The following is a 16,981-nucleotide window of genomic DNA, read 5'->3' as shown; positions in this document are numbered from 1 at the left end:
AAAATAAAAGCTTACCTGATTGTGATTATGACCAAAATTATCAATATAGCTCTTTATAACGATCGGATGATGTGAAACCCTTCAAATCTTCAAATTCCTACCCTAGATCTTCCTAATCCTAATCGAATTACTCCTTTGTACAAATCCAAGTAAAAACAAGGAGATCAAGCAGTGTATTGTAAAATTAGTGAAATAAAAGAGTTATTAAGGCCAGTAGAGGGATCCAATGAATGTTTTGCAGGGCGAATGATCAGAAAATTGCAAAGAAGGGCGAAAAACGATGGTACGAGTATAGATCTAAAATTCCTGAGGCCAAACACAAGGTTTCTAGGGTTTATAGCAATAGAAATGACAAAAATGAGCTAGATCTAGGATAATGAGCTTTAGAGGTGGGATTTCCGGCAAGATGACCGGATTCCGGCAGAATCTTGCCGGAGAAGATAACAAGGGTTTGGGTATTTTCTCCTCTGCTCTCTCTCTCTCTCTCTCAGATCTTATTCTTTTCTCAGATATAATTCATTTTCGCACCAGATCTCTTCTTATCTCCAGATCTAATCCTCAATTTCTCTGATTCTCCTGATCTCTCTTCCTCTGTATTTTCTGCAGGAAATGATAAACAGAAGCGGTGGCAGATATGGAAGATAGCCGAGGGTTGCCGGAGATGCGGCCGGAGAAGATGATCGGTTAGGGTTTCAAGGTTAGAAATGAGGCAATAAAAGGAAATCAACAAGGTTTTTCTAAGATTTGAACAAGAGAAAATGAACTGGAGCACTAGAATCCAAGCACAATTGCCGGAGGTTGGACGAAATCTGGCAGATCCGATCTGATAAGGTGATCGGAAAGAAAAGAAAAGAAATGGGGTTTGGGATCTCTCTCTCTCTCTCTCTCTCTCTCTCTCTCTCTCTCTCTCTCTCTCTCTGTTTCAGCGAGAAATGAGCATCCCTGCTTTTTTCTTTTTTTTTTATACTAGAACCGGGCTGCTGATATTGGCACACCCCCATTGATGGGCGCACGAATAAGTTGCGCCAAAAACAGGCTATATCACCCCCCTTTTGCAACAAATAACACATTTGCCTCCTTTTCCTTTCATGGACAGCCTTCATCTTGATTAATTCAACCCCCTTATTGCAGTTACATCATACACCTTACAACGCTCGTCTTATTTGGCGGACCTGCTCGGATCTCAACAAAATTTTGTAGGGACCTTGGTGGGACCCTAACCTAGCTTAGGATGCAATTTGAGGTCCCCACTTGGTGATTTAACGAGGTTTTGCATAATCGATGCGAACTTGGGTCCGGTCAAAATGGGGTGTCTACAGAGGCCCTTGACCGTGGTGACATATGTGACATTTACGACTACTTGGTTGTAAATGGGAAAGAGGGTCGTCGGTTTCTGAACCGCCCGAAGGACATGCGTGTGTGTTCGTGAACAAGTTCCTTCGTCGTCGCTCTACTGTCCGCCATTCCTCCGACTATGGCCTCTAATGGTGCTATTATCAGCAGTTGTTTTTTATCATGCTTTGTTTGTTGGGATATGTTGTGTTCCTCGCAGTCGTTGGTACTATGCCATCGAACTTGTTTCTGTATTATGTGGATTTGCTTGTTATTTGTTGTACGTCCCATTCCATGTTATGTTTGGGGCTCCGTTTATTTGTTGTGTTTGTTGCACTCGTTGGTACTATGCCATGGAGCTTGTTTCTGTATTATGTGGATTTGCTTGGTATTTGTTGTACGCCCCATTCCATGTCGTGTTTGGGGGTCTTTTTATTTGTTACGTAGATATGCTTCTTCTATTTGTTACATGGATTTGCTTCTATTTTTTCTCTTAGTCATTGAATCCTGCATGACTTTTTAATACCTTATTTTCTATATTGTTGTAGTATTAGAACAACATGTAGAACTTAGTTATGGACAGGACTTTGCTAGCCGGCATGATGATTCAGATTACAGAAGGGAATAGAGGGATGGATGGATTCAACGACGTGGCGTTTAACAATGTCATCATCCATCTCAACAATTCCCATAATTTGCACCTTACAATATCCCAAATCATGAAGAGGTTGAGAACCTTGAAGAAAAACTACAAACAAGTGAAGACTTTATTGGAACAAGGAGGTTTTCATTGGGATTCAACTACAAAGATGATTTCCATCTCCAATGAACTCGGCACGGCACATGTGACGGTACGTATTTTAATGTAGGTTTTTTATATTTTGGTCTCCTATAAATGAAAAATCCTACATCTCTTATTCTATTTTCCCATGCAGTATAACCCTGCAGATTTGACCATGTTGGCACGACAACATGATTTGTTTGAGGAATCCCATGTAGTCTTCGGGGATGATTACGCAACTGGACAGTGGGCCCGTTCAGTAGGATCGGTTAGCAGACATAATGGTCTCAACTAGTAGCATGTGTAATCTAGTAGTGTTTTCTTTGATATGGGTAAATTGTACTAATGGCTTCTTTTTTCGAACTAGTAGAATATTATGTAACTGGAGAGAAACAAATGTACTGCAGTAGTGTTGATATTTATTTAGACTTTATGGCTCCAGTGTTGCTTTCTGTACTGGCTCTTATCGCTCTTATTCTGTTCATGGATCTTATTATGTGTATGGTTCTTAGCCATGTAAACGTAATAGATGTTATTTTGTTTATGTGGACTTTATGGCTGTAGTAGTGTTGCTTTTTGTACTGTTCTTGTTGGGCCTTTTTGAGTTATGTAGTTATTTTTAATTGTATTTCTGCAGGTTAATGGCGAAAACCAAGTTCTATGTGGTTTTTAAGGGAAGGCAGGTAGGCGTATATGACAGTTGGCAACATTGTCGTGTTCAAGTTAATGGGTTTAGTGGAGCGTGCTTCCGTTCCTATAGGAGTAGGGAGGAGGCAGAAGCTGACCTTAATGCTTTTTCCATGGAATTAGTGGCCCTGGGAAAGATATGAAAGAAGAGACCAACAGTCCTGCAGATTCCCAAGCCTCAACAAGTTCTGTTGTGACGGGTTCCTCTTCCACTTAGGTTTGACTGTGTTGATTGTTAGTTTGCTCTTGCGTCAGCTGGGTGTAGTATGTCTATTTATCTGATCTTAGATATTGTATTGGCTTGGCTTCTGTACATTTAAACTTTATGATCCTAGTCACGGATCTTATTTTGCATCGTGGGTTTTAGATGTACTAGTTGTTATTTTTGCTTATCTTGGAATGGTAAATACTCTTGGGTTTGTATGGAAATCCTTTGTAGTTAAATTTGTGTGCTTTTCTTTGTTTCATCTATGACTATATTATCTAAGTGGAGATCGTATTCTTGAATGTCATTGGCAGAAATCTGGGGCATGTAATTTGAAGCAGAAATGTCAAAATTTGGGGATATTGGGTATAGGTTCAAATGTACCGAGGAGGCCAAATGTGGTCCGAATCGATTCCAAACAGAGCCCACAACATTTGCCCCGATTTATGGTTAATCAAGAAACATGGATCAAGTACACTACATATGTGGGCCCAATAGGGCATGTAATTTGAAGCAGAAATCACAAAATTTGGGGATATGGGGTATAGGTTCAGATGTACCGAGGAGGCCAAATGCGGTCTGAACGAATCTAAAATGCATTCCATGTCGTGAGGCCTTTATTTTTATGAACCCTCCATTTCATAGTGTTTGCCCCATATTTTCAACCAAATGACTGTACAGCCCACGCCATACCATGATCCAAATGTAAATAGCTTGCCCCCGAAACAAAATTTCCATGCGATGTTCCTTACCCGTCTGATGTATAGATGTCTGATTTTATGATGTTTTTGTATAGATTTAAGGGATAGGATGAAGCCATTGACGCCCAAATGTGTTGGGGCACAACCTATCTAGATTGTGGCCAACCAATGGACGGTTTCAATCATCCAATGGTGTGGGTTGTACACTCCAATCTCAAAAATAGGGGATCAATATTGCAGTGAAAGGGCATGAACTTATTAATTGCAGAGATTAATCCAACCGTTCAGAGTGGGCCTGGCATTGTTTTATAATTTTTTCCCATTGGATGGGCGTGTCGATTATTAAGACCTTAATTAGGCGTGATTTCCCATCGGGTGGGCGTGGTCGCAAATTAACACAGTACTTAGGCCTAATTTCCCATCGGGTGGGCGTGTTCAAAAATTAACACAGTAATTGGACGTGATATTGTAGTGAAGGGGCATGAACTTATTCTTAATTGCAGAGATTAATCCAACCGTTCATAGTGGGCCTCGCATTGTTTGATAATTTCTTCCCATTGGATGGGCATGGTCGAATATTAACGACGTAATTAGGCTGCTCGAATATTAACAACGTAATTATGCGTGATTTCCCATAGGATGGGCATGGTCCAAAATTAACGCAATAATTACCCGTGCTAATCGGTCAGTTATTTTCGTGTATTTAGAACCATCCAATTTCGTCAAGTTATTATTTAAGATGTTTATTTTGAAAAGGGAGTACTAAAATTTTGACCTATTCTTCCTACAAACTTCCTGCAACCAAATGCCTTCTTTTCACGTTTCCACCTTCTTTCCTCACCATATTCCTGCAACCAAATGATAAGAAGCTGTCATTTCCAACCATACTCCTTTGACAGGACAACCAAACAACACAAATTAATATTTCAACTGAAATTCTCTTTGACTCCCATTCCACCCAAAGCCTCTTTGACTTCTTACTTGCTACCACCCCCACCGAACATCCAAACAGAGAAATGACCCGAAGATTACTTCAGGTCGAGGACTAAAGCCGAGGTAGATGACAAATTTCCTACAAGAAAATCCAAATCTTTTAGCTCAGGTAAAATAATATTGTTCACTTCAGTTGTTCTCGGAAAGACCCGAAAGTCACTTTAGGTCAGGAGACGGAGACCGAAGTAAATGATAGAATTCCCACTAAAACACTAAGCCACTTAGCTCGGATAAAGCAATATTGTCCACTTTGGATCACTATAATAGATTAAAAGAGACAAAAAAAGCTAAACAATCTTGGACGAACCCTTACACTTGAGGATTTTCAAAAAACACTTTCATTCATAAAATTCCTTCACATTACATTGGAGGGATTCAAGGCCAGAAATAATAAGGGCAAGGTCGACACAAAAAGAACACAAAGAAACTCAAACTTCAGGTTTCTCCACATGCTCGGCATCAATCTGATCAGAGGTCTCCTTAGTGGCTTGCTCAACTGTCTGCTAAGGAATCCCTTCATTGTTCGGCCCCTCCGTCTCCTCATCATTCTCTTCGTTTTCGACGGCCATCTTGAAATACAGGTGTGACAACCCAAGAGGAGGGTGAATTGGTCAATTAGAAATTTTAGGCTTAATTAAGGAAATATTAAAAATTAATCTTGTAATTAAGCACTAATTAATCTAACCCATGTTCAAATAGATTTATCAATAGAAGCTAAGGTTTAGACATTCTAATCACGCCCATTTACTAACCCTTGTTCAAATGAATATCATAATGCAATTAGGGTTTAAAACATTTAACTCAAGTGCATTTACTTACCCTTATTCAATTAAAGCATAGACATAAGTAAGGTTAGAGATTACCAATCACCACACGTTCAAGAGAGATGGAGAGAGAAAAGAGACATCCACAAGGAACACAAGATTTATAGTGGTTCGGTCTATCACAAAACCTACTCCATTCTTCCAAGTTTACCTCATTGGGATCTCCACTAAAATGTTAAAATCGTACACTCGACTTCTCCATCTCCAAAGGGAACAAACCCTTTCTGCACGAAGCCTTAGTGAGGTGACACACCCTCGCACATGATTCACCTTTCTTCACAGGCTGAATCAGAGACCCTCGTCTTCACCTTTCTTCACGGGCCGAAGAGGAGACCCTCGTCTTCACAATTCTTACCGGGCCTAAGAGAAAACCCTCACATGAAGAACAAATAAAATGAGAAATCACTCAATGCCTCTTAATAGGCGGATTAGAACTTTGTGTAGCTCACAATCACTCCAAGAAAATATAAATGTAAAGCCCTATGGAGTGCCTCTTGATAAGATGTAGAAATGGAAGATCAAAGAGGTTTTTGCTTTTGAAATAAAATGTCGAAGCTCAAAGAGAAATGGGATTTGATCTTTCTCAAATGTCCAAAAGCTTATAGAGATAGGTTTTAATCATGTATATATAGTGTATTTGAAAATATGACCGTTTGGGGTAAAACTATAAATAACTGGCTTAAAAAAGTCAAGCAGAAAACGTCCCAACGACTAGTTTGCTCGACCGCGGCGGTCGACCGAGCTATCACGGTCGCCCGCCCTTATCAAGCGCCCTTTTATATTTTCAAATTACTTACCGTCGCGGTCGACCGGCCCATGGCGGTGCTCAGAGAGAGCTACCTGTTTGCTCGAAAATTTAAGCTTAAAAACCTATCTGCGGTCGCCCAGATTTACCGGTTGACCTACCCGATAATTTTTCGCAAGTGCTGGAATTCCAGCAAGCTTGCCGCGGTCGCCCGGGAGACCCCTGGTCGACCTGCCCTAGTTAAAATTCTATTTTTACTTTAAAGCTTAGGAGCTTTTTGGCCATGGTCTTTGGGCTTGAGTTCTAGGTTTTCAAACACATTTTTGGGTATGTCGATAGTTTTCAAAGATGTAAAATGTTAAGCATAAAAACCATTTGAAAACATTTTGAAAGTACATTTAAACATAAAATCAAGAGGACTCCAAATACATTCTAAAAATAAGAACCTTGAGTCTTCTTGGAATGTCTTGACTCCTTTGCACTTTCTTGGACTTCTTTAGCTTGAGGTGAACACTTTCAACTTGTCTTGCTCTTGTGACTTGTCCTCCAATCTTCAATGCATGTTGAGGTACATGAGTTGTCACCATGGCATGTTCAACTCCAAGCTCCTTGTTGACACTTGCTTGGAACTTGTGGAATCTTCATGATGAGCTTCTTGACTTCATCATCTTCAAATGAGGATGTCTTCACTGTAGGTGCAAGCTCTTGGTTCCTTTGTCTCTTGATCCACAAGCCATGTGTTGTGAAGAGTTGTGTAATGGCGATTATGACATGAAATTTATGTATACAACACAACACCTCAAAGCAATACATCGGTCCATAAATGCTAATCAATTTAGTTTGCTAGCATCAAAACAAGAAGGTAAGGTGAATGATTAACCCATGGGAACCCTTAGGCTTACATTCTCCCCCTTTTTGATGATGGCAAATAAATTGATTAGGGAGGCAAGAGATATTAAATAAAGAGATGAATATGCATTAAATACAATAAACAATTAAGCAATGCTCCCCCTCACTATATGTACAAGAGTAATAAATGAATGTAAAGCATGTGGTGCATATAAAATATGGACTACCTAATCAATTCCTAAAAATCTCCCCCTTTTGGCAAGAGCAAAAAGGTAGGGATATGTAAGTGAAAGTGCAAGTGGGGTGTCAAGATAAAGAATAACTCATAAGAGTTATTCATAGTGTATATGATGTGTCAATGAAGCTCATATGATGCTTATCAAAATAGAAAACAAAGTAAAGAGCATGATAAGCAGTTTTTTTTTATATTATTTTTTATCAAAAATTTTTTAACTTTAGCACAAGTATGGGGGAAATAAACCATGTGAGCACATCACAATGGTCTATATAAACATGAATAAGAAACCATTTTGCTCTCCCCCTTTTTATTTGTCATTGGCCCTAGGTGAAATCTATGTAATAAGGCATGACAATGAACTATGATTAAGAAGGTGATTTATTTTGCTCTTGGACTACATTCATATTAGGGTTGTGTTGATGAAATGTAGACAAGTCTCTTCCAGAGTACGAATATACTCTGAACTATAATATAACTTTCAAGTTTGCAAGTCGTTTATCCCTAGAATGCTAGAGCTCCCCCTGACTATGTGCAAGAATACTGAATGTAGTAGTGTAAGGCACATAGAACAATTGATTTGGGCTAACACCTTTAACCATTTATTATTGATCCATTCAAAAGAATTTTGCATTTTTAGAATGGGAATGGAGGAATATCAGACAAAGGATATGGAAGTGAAGAAAAATAGTCTGATACAAAAATGCGCATGGATATAAGAATAGAAAATTTAAGTCCAAGACTCATCCATGGCAAGAAGATGTCATATATACGTATGATAGAACAAGATGAAGTTCCATATACATGAACCTAAAATAGAAGAGATTTAACAATTAATGCTCAAGGTATAATACCATGATTACTCTCCCTAAGAACTTATCATGTGTATGAGATGTCTAAAATGAAAACACACATGACAAGAGGAATCAAACATAGACATGTGGAATGACAATATAAGGCACGCCTATGTTTGAGGATGGGCATAGATAAGGTGAATTACTGTAAAGTACTCCTATGACCCATGAAACTGTAAAGGATATGATTAAAGAAAAATAGGTATAATGAATGTAAAAAGCATAGCCTTTGGACCTTATCATGATAATATATTTTCATTCAAAAATACATGATAAGAGATTACTTCATAGACAATGAGATGATCATCTCAAGCATTGTCCAATGAAGAAGGGTTCTAGAGATTTTTCAAACTCTAGAACAAGAAACTTATCATTGGCAGAGATAGAAACATATAAGTATATCCAAGATAAGTATAAGGTCTGAGAAGATATGGCACTGAGGCACAGGCAAAGGGACCTGATGAAGCAAGCTGCCTCTAACCTGAGCTAGTACCTCATCCAGCCCCACCCTTTGAGGAAGCTGTGCCTTGTCTTCCTCCACCAGTTTTAATTAGGGCTTTCACCATGTCCAACGCACTGAAAGCAGCCATTTCTGCACCGTGAAAGGAAGGAAAATGAGTTGAAGTATAAGAGGCCGGTTTAAAAAACATAATAATCGAAAGAAATAGGAAATAAATACAGGACGCCCTAAGACACATACGTGCACTAGAAGCAACTGTTAGCCCAAGGGGTCCCTAGTGCGACCCTAATCATGATTTTGATGATAACAAACCCAAATTGATCAAAGTAGGTTTGTACTAATGTTTTATCTTTGAAAAGAATGCCCAGGCAACAAAAGGTATTGAGAAGGAGAATTCAGAGCAACATTGACAAAGAGCAAGTCAAGTCAAGATCAATCAATCAAGATGGACCAAGATAAACCTCCTGCATGATAAGTCACAATTCAAGTTTGTCTCTTCAAAGATCAAGACCAAGGTTCAAAACTAGGAGTGAAGTTTGATCAAGATGGAATTCATGCAAGTCAAGGGAAGTTGAAGATCAAAGTCAAAGCATGAACATAGAAGGTCAAGCCAAGCTCATTTAACCATGGGACAAGAGATCATACAAGCTTAGATTGAATGGAGATCAATTTCAAATATGGTTTGCAAGAATTTTTCAAAATAGTTTTAAAAATGATTCTTAAATTGTAGACACCCCATTTTGATCGTGCCCTGCACCTCCATGTTTTGTGCTTAACTTTTTCAAATCAGTGTGTTAGGACCCTAAATTACACCTTAGGCTAGTTTAGGGTCCCACCAAGGTCCCTGTAAAATTTCGTCAAGATCGAGTGCGTTTGCCTATTAAACGAGACGAGGTAAGTGTCGTGTTGTAGGTTTATAAGGGTAGCGATTTAGCCAGAAAAGGCGGTGCGCTGGAACCTGGAAAATCAGTTCAAATTTTCTGTAATGGGTTGGCCAGGGAGATACGGGGGGGTATACAGATTAGTGTGTAACAAAATTAGTTAGGGGAGAATTTTAGGAAGCTTCCTTGGTTAGAGAGCTTTTGATCTCAGCCCTTCATTGATGAAGGCAGTTTAAAAGGCTAGGATCAAAGGAGGAGAAGATATTTTTCATAAAAAATTTCCCCCTGTTTTCTACTTTGGCCGCCTCTTATAAAATAATAGTTGTTATAAATTTGCCAAGGGGGGCTGTCCTGAAAGGAATGGGGGTACAAATATGTCATTTCCCTTTTCACCTTGGACCACCTCTTGCAGGATAAAAATTGTCGAAAATTTTACTAGAGGGGGCTATCCAAGTAATGAGTGGGGGTATGAATTTTGATTTCCTTTTTTCTTTAAATACCCAAACAGAATTAGGGCAAAGAGGAGGGAGCCTCATTTTCGTCGGAAACAAAGGGAGATTACAGAGGAGAGGGAGAGAAAGAGAGAGAGAGAGGGGTTTCATTGGCAAAAGCAGAGAGGGAGAGAACGAGAGCTGCTAGCTACTATCCCCTCCACCAAGCCACCACCAAACCCTTGAAATCCGTCCACCTCCGACCACCACCTTCCTCTTCCTCTTCTTCTTCTTCTCCGATCACCTCCACCTTCTCCTCCTCTGTTCAGCTCCACCAAGCCACCACCGAACCTTGAAATCCGGCCACCAACCCTACCTCTACTATCTTCCCTATCCCTACTAACCCTCTTCTCATTACCCTAAAACCTACATCTATCAAAACCCAAAACCCATCTCCAACCGGCAACCTCCATTAAACCCATTTTCATTAAATCCGACCACCACCTCCTACCTCCACTAGCCACCTTCTTCTTCACTCCACCACTATCCACCATCACTACCTTCATCTCCAAACCCATCTCAATCAACACCGGCCGGAATCCGGCAAGACCATCTTCTCCGGCCGGTCGCCATTAAATCCAGCAATAACACCCCATTCTTCCTCTGTTTTGCAGGCCCAAACACCACTAATTTTGTCAGTTTTACAGCCCATTTCACATCAGATTTCTTGCAATTCTCGTCCCTATTTTTTCCATCAGATTTCTGTCCACTTTTGTCCCCATTTTCCATCAGATCTTGGGCCATTTCCAACCTCCATTTTCATCACTTTTGGGTAGCAGTGCAGGCCTCCATTTCATCCACTTGTTTCACAGCCTTCATCTGTACCCCCATTGCCGACCATTTTCGCCTGTTTTGGACACCAAATTCCGGTGGATCCGAGCTCCGCCATCAACTTCTCTTCTATCATTTCCAATGCCGGCACCGATGCTCCGATGAGCATTTAACGATGGCAATTTCACCCAATACAGGTAATGCTCTGTTTCAGCTCATCATATTTGTAATTTTTGTTTGAAAATCTGTTGAAGGGGGATGGTAATATCTCGTAAAATGCCAAAAATGTGGACAATGGATTGCATGTCTGTCCTTGAGCTCATTTTGGGTTGGTTATTGCTACTTAGCATGTGGGATTAATTTACTAGGCACTGTTTTGTTGTTGGCTTCAATTTGGATTAAATAGAGTCATGTACCGAAGGCCTTATGTGGGCATAAGAGAAGTGATTTGCCAATGCTCACGAGTTTGGGTTTTGAGCAAAATACATGGAGATGGGTTTAATTTTATATGTCACGGTTTCACCTTGTTTCTGAAGTGCTGAAATTTAAATGCTTAGAGGATTAATCCAATATGTTTCTGTTTCTCCAAGGGTATTGAATGGTATGCATGCATAGTGTTTGGGTAAATGTGTGTGGCCCTCTTGTTGGAGGAACTTGAAATCAACTGGCATTTGTTGAAAGTCACACAAGATAGCAGCCTTCACATCAATGGGATTGTAAAATATAGACGGCATGTTAGTAGTATGAAATAAGATGGTTTGAAGTGAACATGAGAATAGGATAGTGTCTATAGTAATATCTTTTGACTATTGATGTTTGCATTATTTGGTTCAGAAATGTCATGAAATCTACAAGTCAGTGAAGACAGTTGCACAATGTACACGTTATCTGTAATCTTCTTGAGCTTTGTCAATGTCAAATCAATTTAGGCACTAGTACCAAATCAGTTTTTCACTTCACATTTTGTACTACAAGTCACGCAAATTCATCCCATGTTTAACGCAAATAAGAGTCCATGTTTAGCATTTCAACCCATGAATATGCTCCCTGTTTTAGTACATTTCAACCCATAAATATGCTCCCTGTTTTAGTACATTTCAACCCATAAATATGCTCCATGTTTTAGCATTTCAACCCATGAATATGCCCCCTGTTTTGAACAGGTTCAACCCACAAATCAGCCCCTGTTTTACCCCAATTCAGCCCATGGTTAGCTCCCTGTTTTGGCACAATGTGAGCCTGTGGTTCAGCCACTGGCAACACAATTCTGTCCATGATTTAACCCTAGCTTGGTGCATATTTTGAGCCCATGGTTCAGTCCCAGCTTTAACACAATTTGGCTCATGATTTGGGCCCATGTTTTGGCATAATGTCAGCCCCTGATTTGACCCCAGTTTTGCATCAAGTGCAGTCCCAAAATTACTCCATGTTTGATACACAATGGTGTCCATAACAGCCCCTTCTTTGCCTATAGCAGCCCCTCTCTTGTCAAGACAGGGTAGTGACCATAGCAGCTCTTTCCTCTTGTATAGCAGCCCTTTAATTCCTATTCGAGAGAATCACTAGGTTTTTGGTAAAAAAAAATATATAAGTATGATGTGCAGCTGGCCTTGATGAGAATGTGTGTACATGTGTGTTTATGTGTGACTATGTACCTGTGAGTGTATGTATATGTGTGCGTATGCGTGTGTGTGGATGTCAATGTGAAAGAGTTGTGTCTTATTAGAAGCGCGTAGCTGCTGTCCTACATGTGTAACTGTTGTCCTACACCGCGTAACTGCTGTCATGCACCGCATAGTTGCTGTCCTACACTGCACAACTGCTGTCCTACATGCATAATTGCTGTCCTACATGCATAATTGTTGTCCTACATGTATAACTGCTGTCCTATGTGCATAATTGTTGTCCTACATGTGTAACTGCTGTCCCAACAGGTTACATGTTCCATGTTTGTGATTTCGGGACAGGATAAAGGCACATGGTTGTCATCTAATAGTGCATATCTGTTGTCCTGCACTGTGTAGTTGCTGTCTTGCAAGTTACATGCTCTATAGTCGTGAATTGGTTGGGATAAAAAGCACATAACCGCTGTCCTGTAGGTTGTTCCACTCTTAGCCATGATTTATATTTTGTTAAAAGCATGTGGTTGCTGTCCAGTTATGAATTTTTTCTTTTCTCGACCTCAAATGCTCAAAACTTTCAAAAGCAAACATATCAATTTTGTAGATCTCGTCGAGCTGGTCAGTTCGACGTATGGCACCCCAAATTTGGTCAAAAGACAAGGGAGTTATGCCGTTTAAAGTTTTCAGTCCATAATGATGTTTTTGTTCCAAGTTTTTTAGAAATTATCGTGTTGAGTAACTTTTGGGCTGCTTCTGCTTGGAATTGTTCGAAACTGTCAACTGGAAAAGTTTTCGTTATAATATTTCCTAAAACTGTCTTCTTGAGCAAATTTTTCCATAAAGGCCTTTTAATATGTCAAAAAAATACTTACAAGCTTCAGTTTTCCTGAAAAAAAAACTGTCATTTCTGCAACAGCAGCTTGTTGGTCATTTTTAGGCTATTTCAAGTCTGTTTCGTCCGAAGCCGTAAAAGACAAAAATGTCTTCACAAGATTTTCTATTACTTTGTCTTTGAGCGAAGTTTTCCAGAAGTGATGTTTTGAGTGTCAAAACTGAGCACGAACATTCAGTAAAAACATTAATATGTCTTTTAATGGTCATGGATCGGAATATGATATTTTCCGGCCACTTCTGGCCAGATCCAAACGAAATGGTCAATTGAGAGAATGTCATTCATGCTGAGATCTACAATTTTGATTAGTAGAGTTTTTGATGGGTTTGATATTTGAGGGGTCCAAAAGTCAGTACAAAGTTGCATTTTTCACATTATATGTCATAACTGTGCCATTTCTTAAAAATCATGGACAAAATGAGCTCTATTCAATTTTAATTATTGTTTGGGATGTTTTGAGCTTGCTAGCAAGTTTTAAATCATATATTAAATCATTTTCATGAATTGTTTGGCATGTTTGACCAGTTTTTTTGAAAAATTACATGTCGGGTGGAAATTTCATCTTTTTATTTTTAGATTCTTTTGAGCCTGTATTGATTCTAATGTTTGAATTGGGATATGATGAGCATGCTAGCAAGTCACAAATCATGTATTGATCAATTTTCATGATTTGCTTTATATTTTAGAGCCTTATTTGCGAAAATTGCATGTTGTGTAGAGTGCTTTCAATTTATTTTTTATGCTAAATGAGTGGAGCCTGTGCTATATGTCAACCTAGACATCTAAACTTCTAGGATCACTTCCAAATCATGTCCAGACCTTTCCAAATTTCATGAGTCTCATTTTAGGGGACACACTTTGTCTGATTTAGAGAATTTCCCATTTAGGAGGCTTACCTAACCTCATGTTAGAGTGGCCTCCTCTTTTAGAGCGAGTCTTTGACTTGGTAGTGTTATTATAGAGTCTCTGACTCATTTGTACTCCCTCCCTAGTATTATTAGTTAGGAGTTTTTCTATTAGAGACTAACTCAGTCATATAGAGCCTTCCCTGCTTGGGATCTTAGATTGTTTTCTCTGTTCTTGGGACACTAACTTTCTTGTTGTGGTTTGTCTCTTTGAGACACTAGTTGCTTGTTCGGGATTTCCCCCTTTAGCTTTAGGGTTTTGCCCTAGTTTGTGGTTGTACTTGCGTGTTCCCTTTAAGAGTGAAGACATTTAAAGGTCCGAAACATTAGAAAAGCTTTAAAATCCAAAAAACATTAGAAATTTGAAACTAAAAAAAAACATTCAAAAACTTTAAAAATATCAAAAACATTGAAATATCTTAAAATCAAAAACATTTGAAAATCTTAAAAAATATAAAGTGTTAAAGTTTTAGGAGCATATTAGGAGAGTTCGTTTCGAACTACGTTGGCTTGATCCTCTTCCACAAGGTACGTAGTGCAGCTTGGGATCCATATCCAGCCAAACTTTGTAAATAAATCATTTAACCCTTTTAAAAATATCAAAAATCTTCCAAAACATTGTTTTTGAAAAAATCTTCCTCTAGAGTTAGGACTTTGTCTTAGATAGGGAGTTTTAGAGTTAGGGTTTTGTCTTTGATTTGTTGTCTGTTTGTTGTGTGTTTGTGTTAGAGTTAGGAGTTTGTCCTAGTTAGGAGCGCATCCGTCCCGTCAGTCGGCGATTCACATCGCCGACTGATGACTAGGTCTTGGATACGCTAGTGATCCCATTGTTTTCCTTAGGACGCACAGCCTAGTTACACATAGGTTGTAGGAACCACCTGCATTAGCTCGAGGCTAACCTGCATTTAGTTAGGGCATATAGGGTGTCCTAAAATCCACAATTCATTGGAATTTAAATAATCGCATAAGAAGCTTTAATAACTAGTCCGGTCTTTAAGTCGAGTCTAGGATAGATGTCTAGATGTCTTCGACATCGTAGTTTAGAATAGGTGCGAAGAACTACGTTGCCTTGATTCTCATGGAGGCGGGGATACGTAGGCTTCTTTGGATGAATATCAGATCATCTAAAGACTCGGGCTGAAGCATTAGAGTCTTAGGTTTAGTTGATAGTACTTTAGGGCTTGTGTTTGCATATTGATGATGATTTTCGCATAAGATCATGATAGTGTGTGTTCATTTCCTTGCTTACCTACTTGCTTAGTTGTAGCTCTTACCTGCTTAGCTGTAGTTCTCACATGCTTAGCTGTAATTCTCTATCTTTATTAGGTTACTGATTATTATCCTTTACTATCATCTACTGATGTTTGCTCATTGCACAGGTTTACCTTCTTAACTATAGCGCTTTACTGCTTTTACTACAATTGCTATCTGTCATTTACTGCTTTCTAGATTAGATGTGTTAGGATTTTATATTATGCGCTATGTATTCGCCCAATTGTAGATAGGCGCTATGTGCACGCCATAGGTTTTTATTATTGCAATTGCTATCTGTCATTTACTGCTTTCTAGATGAGATGTGTTAGGATTTTATATTAGGCGCTATGTATTCGCTCCATTGTAAATAGGCGTTATGTGCACGCCGTAGGTTTTTATTTCATTATTCTGTTATTTGCCTGGCATTTTGTTTATTCCTTATTTCATTTACTATTCATGATTAACTGTTAATTTTAGATTTCATTTCCTGTACATCCTATACCTTTAGCTGTAGCTTGCATGTGTATGTCCACCAGAACTTAGACACCAGTTAGGCATGTCACTCACAACCTAGTTGTCATTAGGTGACACATCTTTTATCTTACTTTATGTGTGCTTATTATTTCATCCCTGAGTCATGCATGATTAGGTAGACGTTCAGTCGGGGATATTTTGTTCTCATTTCACATGATTTTACCCAAAATTCTTTGGAGTTAATAATAAATGGCACAAGAGACCAAGTGCTTGCACTCGAACTAATTGGGGGTGCTCTTCGGACCTTCTCCATTCGTAATCAGGCACGGACCTTTTGTATCTCTGGTTATCCGTTGCAGACAGAGCATTTGTTTTGGTTCCATGGCGTATCCATGGATGACGACTCTGAGTTATTTTTAGGTACATCTCGGTTTCGAGCCTTGGCTCCTGATCAGGACATATCTCTTTCTTTTCATATCGTCACTCGTGTTATGCTATGAGGGTGGCATCCATTTTGAGAGTTCCTTGGTAGAGCTCTCCTTCACGTAGATGATCCAGAGGATGTAGGGACTCGTTCCCTCACCGTTCCTCGGATCGGGGTCCACATAAATGGCCTTAAATTTCACCTTAAAACCCACTTAAATCCATCAAGTAAAAGTATTTTTAAAGGGGTCTAAACATCTTCAAAATATGCTAATTTTGATGTTAATCATCCCCTAAAATCCCATTTTGAATCATATTAAAAGTGAAAGAAAAACGGAGAAGAATACGTAACCTGAAAATCCGTAGATGGAAGCGTAGAGCTCTACGCAGGATCTACGAAAATTCAGGAAGCAATTTTTACAACCTGGAAATTGGTAGACGTCTACGTACGCCGTACAGAAAATAGCCGTTGGGTGTTTCAAAGCTACTTCCAAATTTAATTTTTTGGGCCTGTAAAATTACCATTTTAGGCCTAGTGACGACTTTGTTGTGTGGTAAGGATACAATAAAGCTAGAGGAAGTCACAGCGTCACTTTTATCGA

The sequence above is a fragment of the Tasmannia lanceolata genome, unplaced genomic scaffold (genome assembly GCF_043159265.1).
Source record: "Tasmannia lanceolata isolate RefF3 unplaced genomic scaffold, GAP_Taslan_0.1 ptg000003l, whole genome shotgun sequence".
Taxonomy (NCBI): domain Eukaryota; kingdom Viridiplantae; phylum Streptophyta; class Magnoliopsida; order Canellales; family Winteraceae; genus Tasmannia; species Tasmannia lanceolata.
This window is presented reverse-complemented; position numbering follows the sequence as displayed.